Source organism: Arvicanthis niloticus, chromosome 4 (genome assembly GCF_011762505.2).
Source record: "Arvicanthis niloticus isolate mArvNil1 chromosome 4, mArvNil1.pat.X, whole genome shotgun sequence".
Classification (NCBI taxonomy): domain Eukaryota; kingdom Metazoa; phylum Chordata; class Mammalia; order Rodentia; family Muridae; genus Arvicanthis; species Arvicanthis niloticus.
The window spans coordinates 69,725,066-69,738,030 of NC_047661.1; the positions used below are offsets into that span (position 1 = coordinate 69,725,066).

The 12,965-nt window shown below is 43.3% G+C and overlaps 1 protein-coding gene across 2 annotated transcripts in view; it reads left to right on the plus strand.

Annotated features, from left to right (window-relative positions):
- The first annotated feature begins 5,895 nt into the window (after positions 1–5,895).
- Gatad2b (GATA zinc finger domain containing 2B) overlaps positions 5,896–12,965 on the plus strand; it is a 71,934-nt gene continuing 64,864 nt past the window's right edge. For both annotated transcript variants that reach the window (XM_034501399.2, XM_076932816.1), the window contains exon 1: positions 5,896–6,139. The gene's annotated coding sequence lies outside the window, so the exon portion shown is untranslated. The remainder of the gene's footprint in view (positions 6,140–12,965) is intronic.

Consider the following 12,965-nt stretch of genomic DNA (forward strand, 5'->3'; position numbering starts at 1 on the left):
AGAAAAGTGCCCGTTTTCCCAGTTAGGCCTTTTGTTTGTTTGTTTCTCAGGCCCCTCCATTTCCACCTGCACTTTTTTCAACTGCTCAAAAAGCAGAAAATTCCATCCGGGAGCAAAGCAGGGAATATCCCAGTGGCAGCAGCTGCAATAAACTTCTTGCTTGCCAGTTGAAAGAAAAAAATCTATTCCTTTGTCCTCTGCTGCAGTTTCCTCTACTGCATTTGGAATAAAATTTCCCATTTTTATCCTTAACTTTGAGCCCTATCTTGAGGCACCACTTATAGCTGATCTTTGCTACTTTGTGGTTTCTTCTTTTTCCCACCCTTTAGTTCCAACACCCCCACTTTTACCTCCTATCACTAGATAGAAGCAAAAAAAAGAACAGAGAGAGAGAGAGAGTTCTTGAATCTAATTTTTCTTTGTTTCATCTTTGAGCATAACTACTAACAAACAGCAACTAAGCTTTCCTCCCCGCCATGCTCCGAATCACCAATCACCACCAGCCTTGCCGCTCAGAGCCCTTAAATTTATATACCCTTTGAAAAGTTCCCAGAATCCCAACTATCACACAATCACAGGAATTATCTGCAGCTGGCAGAACCACAGCTCTGCTACAGCAGGAGGCAAATCATAGTCAGCTGCTGTGGACAGTCTGAAGCAGCCCCACACCTCTACACCTGGGATTTAAAATGAAAGCACATTCCTATAATATTTGTGTGTGTGTGTGGTTTTTTTTTCCCCCAAAGAAACCCAAATTCCAGAATTCTTACTACAGATGGTCCTTTAGATGACAGAGAAACTTTGCTTTAACTTTTAAACTTTTTAAAACTTTTTTTTTGGTGGACAAAGCTTTAGTCAAGATGAATTTCTGTGTAAGAGCAATCAATGGCTTTGTCTAATTCACTGCCATACCCTCACCACATAACAAAGTAAGTGCCTGGTTGAGTGTTTTGTAGGACTTCTTCAACAGCAAACACAAGATCTATACTAGGTGTTTTATCACGTGTTCAGTGACTCAAGGGAGTGAGCAAAAGCTGATGATGAAGGAGTTAAAATATAAACAAGCTGAATTTGGAGCTAAAATTGTGAAATCATTGGAACATTAGGAAAATTCTTATATTTAGTATAAATATCAAATACTATATTTTTTATAAAAGTCTGCTTTGTGTGTGTGTATGTTTGCCTGCATGTGTGTCTGTGTACCACTTGTGTGCTTAGTGCCTGAGGAGGAGGCCAGAAGAGGGCATTAAATCCCTGGATTACAGATCATGAGCCACCGCGTGGGTGCTAGGAAGTTGGTCTTCTAGAAGGATAACCAATGTTTTTTAACTGCTGAGCCATTATTTTTTTCAACCCCAAAAAATACATTCTTGTTCTTGGCATAGCCCAGAAAAATCAAAGAAATATTATTTTATAATCCCAACAATAAACCTATGAGTTATATTCAGTACTCTTCTTGTACAGTTGGGCGAACAAGGGACTAGATTTTTAAAAAAGTAATCTGCACACACACATCAATCATAGAAACTGGTCAGGTTCAGAGCCAACATCTAAACCTAAGCACTTTAACTCAAGGTCGTGTTATTTATCTGGACACAATACTAGAATGCAAACAGGTTGTTTAGCCTTATAATACAAATTAAATATATGGTTGTTATGGTTTGTATATGCTTGGCTCAGGGAGTGGCACTATTAGACGGTGTGGCCCTGTTGGAGTAGTTGTGGCCTTGTTGGAATTGGTGTGTCACTGTGGATATGGGCTTTAAGACTCTCACGCTAGCTGTGTGGAAGTCAGTATTCACTAGCAGCCTTCAGATGAAGGTGTAGAACTGTTGAGGTCCGAGCTGCCCCACTTTGGGCGGCCAGAAATGTTGCGGCCCTCTCCGCTCCACGCTTGGGGGCCAAAATGTCCTGGACCACTCTGCTGCTTCTGTCTGCGGGTCAGGGTCTATAGAGAGAGGAGAGAGGAGAGAGGGAGGGGGAGGGGGAGGGGAAGGGGAGGGGGAGAGGGAGGGGGAGGGGAAGAGGGAGAGGGAGAGGGAGGATAAAGGGGAAGAGACTCAAAGAATGGAGACAAGACAGAGGTTCTGATCAAGTCTCTTTTATTGAAGGGAAATCTGGGGTATTTATACACTTTTGCCACGTGCCTTGCAGGCGTGGATATGACATAAGCCTTACAGGTGTGTATAGTGTGGATAGCAAGTGGATAGCTCGTGCACTGTGCGCCTTGCAGGCGTGGGCACTAAACAGCAAAACAAGGTATGTGGGATATCAGAGTGTGCTTCAGCTGTTGTAGGCTGTTGAAAAACAAGTCTCATGTCAGGTTATATGGCTCAAGATGGCTGCAAAGCTGATAGCCGCTTTCTGCTAAAAGTCAGCTCCCAACATAGAACTCTCAGCTCTGCCTGTCCCATGCCTGCCTGGATGCTGATGGATAGATGGATGCTGGTTCCTGCCGTGATGATAATGGACTGAACCTCTGAACCTGTAAGCCAGCCCCAATTAAATGGTGTCCTTATAAGAGTTGCTTTGGTCATGATATCTGTTCACAGCAGTAAAACACTAAGACAATGGTCCAGGTGTGGTGACTTAGTATTGTAATCTCAACACTTGTGAGGCTGAGGCAGGAGGATTGCCATAATTTCAAGGCCATGTTAGACCACAGAGTGAAACCTGGTTTACAGAAAGATGGCTCAGAAGGTCAAGGCACTTGGCCATGAAGCCTGGCAACCTGAGATCCATTCCTGGGAACCATATAGTGGGAAGAGAGAACTGACTCTTGTAAGTTGTTCCTTTTCCTCTATACGTGGGACACAGCACATGGACCCACATGCATACACATATATGTAAGAGACAAATAGGGTGGGACACAGCACATGGACCCACATGCATATACAGATATGTAAGAGACAAATAGGGTGGGACACAGCAAATGGACCCACATGCATACACACACATGTAAGAGACAAATAGGGTGGGACACAGCACATGGACCCACATGCATACACACACATGTAAGAGACAAATAGGGTGGGACACAGCACATGGATCCACATGCATACACACATATATAAGAAACAAACAGGGTGGGACACAGCACATGGACCCACATGCATACACACATATATAAGAAACAAACATGGGGCTGGAGAGATGGCTCAGTGGTTAAAAGCACTGGTTGCTCTTCCAGAGGATTTGAGTTCAATTCCCAGCAACCACATGGCGGCTCACAACCATCTGTAATGGGATCTGATGCCCTCTTCTGGTGTGTCTGAAGATAGCTACAGTGTACTCATATACATAAAATAAATAAATCTTTAAAAAAAAAAAAAGAAACAAACAGGTAGGGCTGGAGACATGGTTCAGTGCTGGAGACATGGTTCAGTGGTTAAGAGTACTGACTACTCTTTCAGAGGTCTGAGTTCAATTTCCTGTAACCACATGGAGGCTCATGACCATCTATGAAAAAAAAAAGAAAAAAGAAAAAAAAAAAGAGAGAAACAAGCAGGCAAGGAATGGAGGGCTGTGGACATGGCTTAGTTGGTGTCTGCTGTGCCAAGTATGAGGACCTAAATTCTGGTTTCCAGTATGCACCTAAAACCTAAAACCTCGGGCATGTATGCATCTGTAGTCCTCAAGCTGGGAAGGAGGAGACAGGAGGGTCCCCAGCACTTGTTACTGTCAGTCTCATTCTTGAAACTCTGGGTTTATTGACAGACTTTGTCTTTAAAATAAGGTGGAGAACAACTTTGGAAGATACGATGCCTCTGATCTCTGTAGATGCATGCACACACACACACACACACACACACACATTTGTACTTGTGTATCTGTGGGCTCTAGGTGAGTTTCTCATCTGTCCTTTTTATTTCCTTCCTATATTATCTTCATGTGGTTATGTTCTCCATCACAATTCTTTGTTGTTTTCAAGACAGTGTTTCTGTGTAGCCCTGGCTGTCTTGGAATTTGCTCTGTAAATCAGGCTGGCCTTGAACTCAGAGATTCACCTTCCTCTGCCCCACAAGTGTTTGGATTAAAGGCATGTACTGCCATGCCCAGCTCTCCATCATAATTAGCTTTATTTATATATATTTTGCAGTATTGGGTTTTGATCTTGCTAACTAGTATTCTCTATCACTTAGCTATATTCTCTAGTTCAACTTTTAAAAATTAATTTTTAGGTATTTAAAAAAATGTGTTTTCCTTGCATGAATGCATACGTACTATATGGGTAGCTGGTGCTCGGGGAAGTCAGAGGAGGGCTATGGATCCCTTGAACTGGAATTACAAATGGTTGTGAACCACCACATGGGTGCTGGGAATAGAACCTGGGCCCTCTGAGGAGCAACAAGTGCTTGACTACTGAGCACTCTCTTCAGCCCCCATTTAAAGAAATCTGAAACGTCTTCATATCTAGCCTAGGCTAACCTGGAACCTCAGCATCCCAGTGATGGAGTTACATTTGTGTACCATCATGTCAGGCTTACAGTTTTATTTCCATAGTGATTTGAAGAATGCCTTCTCTACTGTCTCTGGCACTAGTTATTTCTGACTTTTAGCCATTGCTTGGTTGCTGTCTACCTTTGGCAAGTTGTTTAATCTCTCTGACCGTTCCTTAATAGATACGGGTTTAAATTTCAAGTCTGTCACTTGTGTAACTTTGTCTTTTAATCTATACCTTACTTTCTTCATCTGTAAGATAGGATGACCAATACCTACCTCACAGAGAATAATTTATTTAAAGCTCTCAACACAGTGCCCTGCACAGTTCCTTTTTCTTTCTTTCTTTCTTTCTTTCTTTTTTTTTTTTTTTTTTTTTTTTTTTTTTCGAGACAGGGTTTCTCTGTATAGCCTTGGCTGTCCTGGAACTCACTCCGTAGACCAGGCTGGCCTCAGAAATCCGCCTGCCTCTGCCACCCAAGTGCTGGGATTAAAGGCGTGCGCCACCACTGCCCGGCTCCTGCACAGTTCTTGTTCCCCCCCCAAAGTTATTATTCTTTCAATGTGTTTATTTTTGTGATAATTAGTTCTCATCTCCAGGGAGCTCAGAAAGAATATTCATGGTGTTCTAGAAACGTTGAATGTAGGCGGGCCTAACCGCTTCGAGGAAGTAGGAGGTAGCCAGGCTAGCAAAAGAAGCTGGGCCTTGACTTGGCTAGTGCAATAGGGTGGGGTGGGAAGCTGTTTCCTCACTGTGAACAGAAGACCAGATCCCAGAGAATACACTATGAACACCATAAATTCGGTAAATTTAGCTAATTTTTTTCTTTCTGCTGTTATGCTACAGTCAGGAGAGGACCGATCAGAAGAAAATTAACACAGGAGTCCCAAGGCCTTGGGCAGAACGAGGCAGGCCACACCCCAGACAAGGCCCGAGCCCCTAAAGCTAGTTCTGTCCTTAAATTCATGGATTCTGTCGCGATGAAACACCACCCATCCAAACACAAGAGCCCAGCGCCGTTCTCAGTCTCCATCTTTAGACGTGAAAGAATGAGAGCCTGCCAAAGGAGAATCCCGGTTTTGAGAGACTAGGTGGTACGGCGGCTGCCAGGGGACCAAAACGTCTATAAGGTAAAGCTGCAGCCTGAAGCGATTTTTTGACCCCCGACACTTAATGGGCTGTCGAAGACCCGGATGTGTCTGGGACTGGCCGAGGTACCCATTAACGCGCCCCCGCTAGACCATCCCCCTTCTCCTTTTAGGATTGGATTTTCTTAACGCCAATCACTACTTCTCCAGCCACCCACCCTTCAAGGGTGGGGTGAAGTCTCGGTATCCCGCTTTCTATTGGTAGGAGCAAGAAGAGGAGGGCGGGTAGCCGGCTAAGTTCCTCCAATGGCCGTCGTGGCGTGTGGTTAAGGCGGAGTCAAGGCGCTTGGCAGCTGCCCAATCAGCGTCCTTGTTTGTGTGGTGCCGCCGCCGCCGGTGCAGCCGCCGCCGCCGCTGCTGCCCCTGTCTGTACCGCAGTGTCTGCTCCGCCCGCCCGCCCTCCCCGACCCGGCCCGCCCCCTCCCCCACCCCCGCTCCTGGACCCGCCAGTGGGGTCTGGATCCCACTGTGCCGTCGCCGCCTCCTTTTTCGACGCCTTCGCGGCCGCCTGAGGAGGCGACCTGGTCGGGAGTTCCGCCGCCGCTGCCAGGTGAGGAGCTCAGGCCTAGGCCAGCCTGGCCGCCAGCCCGCCCGGGGGCGGTGAGGAGCGACGGAGGGAGCGAGGCTGCGAGAAGGCAGCGGTGGGGGAGGGGAAAGGTGGAGGGCGGGGGGAGGGGAAGCGCCCGCGAGCCGACGCCCGCCCGCGCGCCCCCGCCTGGCGTCCCCTCCCCCAGCCCGGCCCGCGCGCCCCCGCCTCGCGCTCCCCTTCACCTCTTCCCCTCCCCCCCGCGCGCGCGCCCTGGTCTTTCACTTAGGCCTCGCGCGACCCGGCTGGTGTCCCTTCGTGTCTTCTCTTTTTACTCTTTCTCCCCTCCCTCGCTCCCCGTTTCCCTCGCCATCCCCCTTTTCACTCAGTACCTCATGCCCGCCATGCTCCGCTCTTCTCCGGAGCGTCCTCTCAGTGTTTTTAACTCTCCGCCCCCAGTAGTGCCCTCGGGGTGCGGGGGCCGCTCCCTGCACCGAGTCCTGTGTTTGCTGGCGGGTAGAACGAAAAGGGGATCCTTAAGGGTGGAGGAAGCACTGGATAATTATCTTTATCTGTAGGGACAGGATCAGGAGTGCAGAACCTTACCCCTTTATTTCGTCGTCCACCGTTCCTTTGCCCTCCGTAAGAAAAGGGAATTGTCTTGACTTGCGTGGGTTACTTACCTTGTATAGTAACTAAACCACCCATTTTCTCAGCTGGGCTTCTGGGACACACTGGATCTGTTTCCTAGTTCACTTCTTGAGGGTTGATGAAACTAGAATTTACCCTTCCCGACCAAGTCAGGACTTAGAGTACTTTTTGCCTCCTTGGGCTCAGTTACCTGAAGGAGCTAGTTACTCCAGTGAATGAAGAGATTCAGGTGTTAATCGCTGTCCCGGACAGCTTCCCTGCCCTATAAAGGTATGGTGCCTTCTTTGAGTTCATCCTCAGCACTCAGTTCCCTCGAAACATAAGATGTTCCTTCATAAGGACTGGCCTGAGATGGAGGTGGAGGCATTACTGGTGGGTAGGTAGCATGTGGATGCTGAAATTAGCAGTGTTTCCCTGTTCTCTTCTGGAGAGTAAGGTAGCTTTCTGAGAACCAGTGTTTTTACTTGAACTTGAAGGGCTTTTGTGTGTATGCTTCAGAGGTGGGAAAAATATAAATTAAATAGTCTTTTAGCAAAGAGAGACAGTGTTTTCATGCCTACCCAGCAAGATTTGAAATAGTGCTTGAAACTGGAGTAAAAGGTTTGATCTATGTGGATTGGAGAAGAGCTGGTACTTTTGTAGTTTTTTGGAGCCGTTCCTTTTCCAGAAATTTATAATTTGAATAGACAATAGATGAACGTGGCACAAAGTAAGAAGAAATCTTCCCCTCCCATCTCTTTCTTCCAACCATCTTATCCTTCCTACAGCCATGACTGAAGGTTTTTTTGGTTTCTGTATAGTGTTTGTAAGTTGTTGGAAATTATCCTGTTTGAGAGTTGAGTGACTTCTTTATTGCTTTTTCTTTGATACATGGACTTAAATTCTTTCTTAAAGTCTTATGACCACTTTGATTTATATTTTTGGTGCAGGAGAAGTCTTGATAAGAATTGTCCTAGAAGGGAGCTGGAGAGATGGCTCAGATTAAAAGTACTGACTACTCCTCCAGTTTCCAGCACCTGCAAGGCTGTCTGAAACTGTCTATAATTCTAGTTCCAGGGGCTCTGACACCCTGGGGATGGGGGAAGAGAGAGAATATTGTTCTAGATTAGCAGCAGTTGTGTGCTTGATTGGTAAGGAGGCAACTTCTGGTGATATTAAAGGTAGTTGTGTGGAGGGGTTAAACTCATTTTGAGGGAAGGAAATAAAACACCACAGATGCTGGGCTGGGTCAGGCATAGACTTTCCTTGGGCTTTTTAAGAAGATAGGTTTATAAATAGTCCATGGTGAGTATTGGTCTGATATAATTGACAATAGACTTTTCAGTCTGGGGGCAGTGAAAGTTATGGAAGAGGTAGGTATTAACAGGAATCAAAAGGCTGGACTTCTAGGTTGAATGACATAGTTTGAGAAGAGATGAGGTTTATATAGATTTTTATGCTACCGATTCTTTAGTTGACATTTTTAATGAGGTGAGAGTGATTTGTGCTTGATATTAGTATCCATCTTTATGGTGCTGACTATGACTTCCCCTGACTATGTCATGTCTGTTAACTTCCTGTTTAGAAACAGTCTCAACAGGGTTTGAATAGAAGCTACGGTTAAGTACTTGTCTAGAAAAAAGTTATCCTGGTTCCCTGATCAGCCCTTCAGATATAAATCCTGGCAGTAACTTAAAATGTGTTTAGCATAGGGGCACAGGGAGAGAGATGTGAGGAATTTTTTTCTAACCCTCACAGCTCTACAGTACTTTCTAAAGGTTGTGTTCTCTAGGATCACGAATGTAATGGCAACACTTGGGAAATTGAAGGAGGACTCTCTGAATTTGAGGCAGCATAGACTACATAGTGAGTTCAAGATAGCTAGAGCTACTGAATTAAAACACATTCTCAAAACAACTAAACCCCAAACAAAAGAGCTGGTACAGGCCTTTCATCCTGAGCTGGGGATCAGTTCTTCTGATCAAGGTCATTTTCTGTTTCATATATCACTTTTGAGCTTTCCTACCTACCCCCTCTTCCTAACCCCCCCCCCCAAAAAAAAAAAAAAAAAAAAAAAAAAGGGCCTGTGTGTTTTCCTCTCTGTGGTGGAGTATCTCTTTCACTTTCTTGGTTCCACTAGGCCTACTGGACACTCTAGATTGGGCCCTGGTTAAGAGTACAGTTGAACACCTTTTTTATCCCAGCACTCAGGAGGTAGAGGCAGGAGGATCTCTGTGAGTTTGAGGCCAGTCTGGTTTACAGAGTGAATTCCAGAACAATCATGGCTATACAGAGAAACCCTGTTTTGAAATAAAGGGGATAAAAAAAAAAGTTTGAAGGTTGAAGAGGTCTCATTGTGCTCAGAAAGGCTAAATCTCAGGATTCCCTTGTCTTTTTTTCTTTGAGACAAGAGTTTCTCTACACAGCTTTGGCTGTCATTGAATTGGTGCTATAGATCAGGTTGTCCTAGACTCACATCCATCTGCCTCTGCCTCCTGAGTGCTGGGGTTAAAGGTGTGTTCCAGCACTCCTGGCTCTCCTTGTTTTAAGCGGTGACCTATGTTTGTCAAGCAGACCTCTTACCTCCATTTAACTGCTTTTTCTTTCTCTCCAAGCTGTGTAGGGAAACAGCAGCTGTGCTGTACTGGTTCTAGATTCTGGAGCGTATTCTCTGTTAGCCACCCATTTAGGAGACAAGCTAACAAGCAGCCCTTCTGCACTTAGCTTAGGGGGCTCATATTGTGTATTGAGAAAAGTCAAAACAGATTTGTTCGATGAAAACAACTGCTAGAGAAATTGTAAAATTGAGCCATAAGTGGGTTCAAAGGATTTTGTTTCCTAGACCTTTGAAGGTTTTACAGCCCAGTGTCCTTAGATGTCAATACACAATATCAAGCATTTTGTGAAGGAAAGGAGGAAAAAAAATACATAACCTAGATTGATTCCAATTCTAGTTCTAGCATAAAACTGTCCACCTGTTTATTGCCTGGGGAAAATCCCATCAACATGATGCCACAGAGTTGCAGATCAATTAATTTTGGCCTAGTATGAAAAAATTGGTTTTTGTGAAAAAGAATGGCTTTGGGGAAGAAGGTATCTATTTTTGCTTATATTCCATAGTACCTTCTCTTTGGTAGACTCATAAAGTGCTTCCATACTACCTGAGTTCCTAGGATAGGAGAGGAATGACACATGGTCATTAAGGCTTTATAAATTGCCTCTGTGATATGTATTGTTTTCCTCAAAATACCTTAAATTGCCATTGCCTTGAATAAGTACAACTGGTCAGAAACTTCAAGAGTTTGGGATTATATTAGCAAGAGTAACAGGTGCATACTTTGTTTCTGTTTTATTTGGTTTGGTTTCTTTTTTGAGACAGGGTCTGGCCTGGAACTCTCAGAGATTACCCTATCTCTGAGTGCTGGGATTAAAAGCCTATGCTACCATGCCTGGCTAGTTTGTTTCTTTTGAGGTATAAAATGTTCACATTTCAGATATAAGAGAGTCATAGTAATTGCACATTTTTGGTATGAGAACTTGTTTGGAACAGTTTCTTACTGTAGCTCATGCTGGTCTTCAACTCCCTGTGTGATCCTTTTGCTTTAGCCTTCTAAATGTTAAGATTAATGGTGTGTGCCATCCCACCGGGTGTGTTTGCTTACATTTATTTATTTAGGTTTTTTTGAGTTAGCAACTTGCTACATAGACCAGGCTCGCCTGAGACTCCTCCTCCTGACATAGCCTCCCAACTCCTGGGATTACATACAGGTGTGCATGCCTACACCCACCTTTGATTTTAATGAATTAATTTAGTAGTGATAGAATATGTGGACCAGGCTGGCCTCAGAGTTGTAGTCTGTTTACCTCTGCATCCCGAGTGCTGAAACTAACGGTGTCTACTACTTTATGTATTTATGTCCACTCCTACTAATATGCCGGGAAATTTTTTTTTTTAAATACATAGATGTTATCAGGTAGACTGCTAAAGAAATTAAGCAAAGTATTAATTGTTGAAACCTCTTACTGTAATTACACCTGACTGATAGACATTTTTTAGAGAATTCATGGTATTATTATTATTACTTGAGCCTAACAGACTTACTACTTTAAGATTTCTGATCAAAACTGTTGTTTTTTGTCTTGTTTGGACTGTGTACAAAGGAGTTAAATTTATAACCTTCCAAAATATGGATTGGGATGTAAAGGGAATTTATATTAGGCACTAAAAATAATAAATTCTTAGAGTAATTGTGAGGGATTTGCAAGTGTTAACTGGAGAGCTTACATTATTTACAGTGAACTTTTTAATAGTCTAGACCTAGAATTATGGAAGAAGAGAATAGACTAGTATGTTGCAAAGTGAAATAGTGAAGTGTAAGAGTAGAGAATCTTCTTTTTTTTTTTTTTTTCTTTTCTTTTTTGAAGGGGTTTAACTTAGGGGTGTTGCATGCTAGGCAAGTGTTCTACAACTGAGCTGTGTTTCTAGATCCTTTTACTCTTTATCTTACGTTTTCATGAGCTGTAGTTTGTTTGTGACTAGCCACATAGTTCAGGGTGACCTAGGATTTCTGATTCTCCAGCCTCAGCCTCCCAAGTGCTGAGATGACTGCCCACCTGTCATAGCAACTTTTCTACAATGGAGATAATACAGCTAATTGCCACATGTCTTTCATATAATTGCTTCAGGGCCATCTTTTCTTTTCTTTTCTTTTCTTTTCTTTTCTTTTCCTTTCCTTTCTTTTCTTTTCTTTTCTTTCTTTCTTTTCTTAATTTTTATTTTACTTTATGGGTGTTTTGCCTACATGAATGTCAGTACCTCTGGAACTGGAGTTACAGTTGTTAGCTGCCATGTGATTGCTGGGAATTGAACCTGGGCCTATGCAATAAGCAGCCAATGTTTGCAACCACCGAGTCATCTCTCCAGCCCCTTGTTTTATTTTTTGAGACAAGGTTTTATTTAGTGCCTGGGCTAGCCTGCTTCATTCAGCCTCTGAAGTACTGGAATTACAGAGGTGAGCTTCAATGCCTGACTAAATGTAATCTTTTCAGTGAGGCCTTATTTTCTACCATTTATTTGTATTTTTACTTTTTACTTTATGTGTACAAGTGTTTTGTCTTTGTGTATTTATGTGGACTATGCATGCCTGGTAACTGTAAAGGCCAGAAGACAGACAGGAGTTACCATGAGTGTGATAGGAACTGAATGTGGGTCCTCTTGAAGAACAGCCAGTGCTCAGCTAATGTTGAGTTCTTACCCCAGCCCTAAATTTTGTTTGTGTGTGTGTGTGTGTCTCTGTGTGTGTGTGTGTCTTTATTTGCTGAGCCACCTTACTGTTCATCTATCCATTTATTTATTTATTGAGAAGGGTCTCAGCTATCTTAGGCTGGCCTTAAACATACTGTAGAATTGAGCATGATCTTGGAGTTCTGATTCTCTTGCTTCTACTTCACAAATGCTGAAATACAGGCATTCACCACCACATCAAGTTTTCCTAACTCTAGAATCTTACCTTCAGCTCCCATCTATCCTTGACATCTAATAGTCTTCTTTTGCTCTTTTCTTTTTCATGGTACTTAACAACTTTAAAGCATTTACTTGTGCTGGGCAGTGATGGCAAACTCTTCCCAGCTCTTGGGAGACAGAGGCTGGCGATCTCCGTATTTGAAGCTAGCCTGGTCTACAGAGTGAATTACAGGACAGCCAGGGCTGTTAAACCAAAAATACACACACAAAGAAAAGAAAGAAAAAAATTAAATTTATTGCTTGTTGTTTCCTCTCTCGTGATAAAGGTTTTAGAGGTGTGGATTCATATTTATGGTATTTATTTTGATACTTTGTTTAGTGCATAATATAATTCCTGTCATATAGTTAATAGTCATATTTGTTATCAAATTGGCATAATAGTCTATTTCTACTAACTGTAAACTTCATTTATAACAAAATAAATGTGATAAATACAATATGAGATTGTAAAATGTTATAAAATTTTACTTTATTTTAGAGAGCTTGTACACACGTGTGCATGTAGTACTCAGAGAGACTAGAAGAAATGAGTTACAGGTAGTTGCAAGATTCAAGTACCCAGATGTGGGTACTGGGAACTGAATTCAGGTCTTCAGGGAGCTGTACATGTATATAACCACTGAGCCATCTCTCTAGCCTCTGTAAAATGTTTTGTAAGCTTTAAAGAATTATATAAATATGAGGGCTGGAGAGATG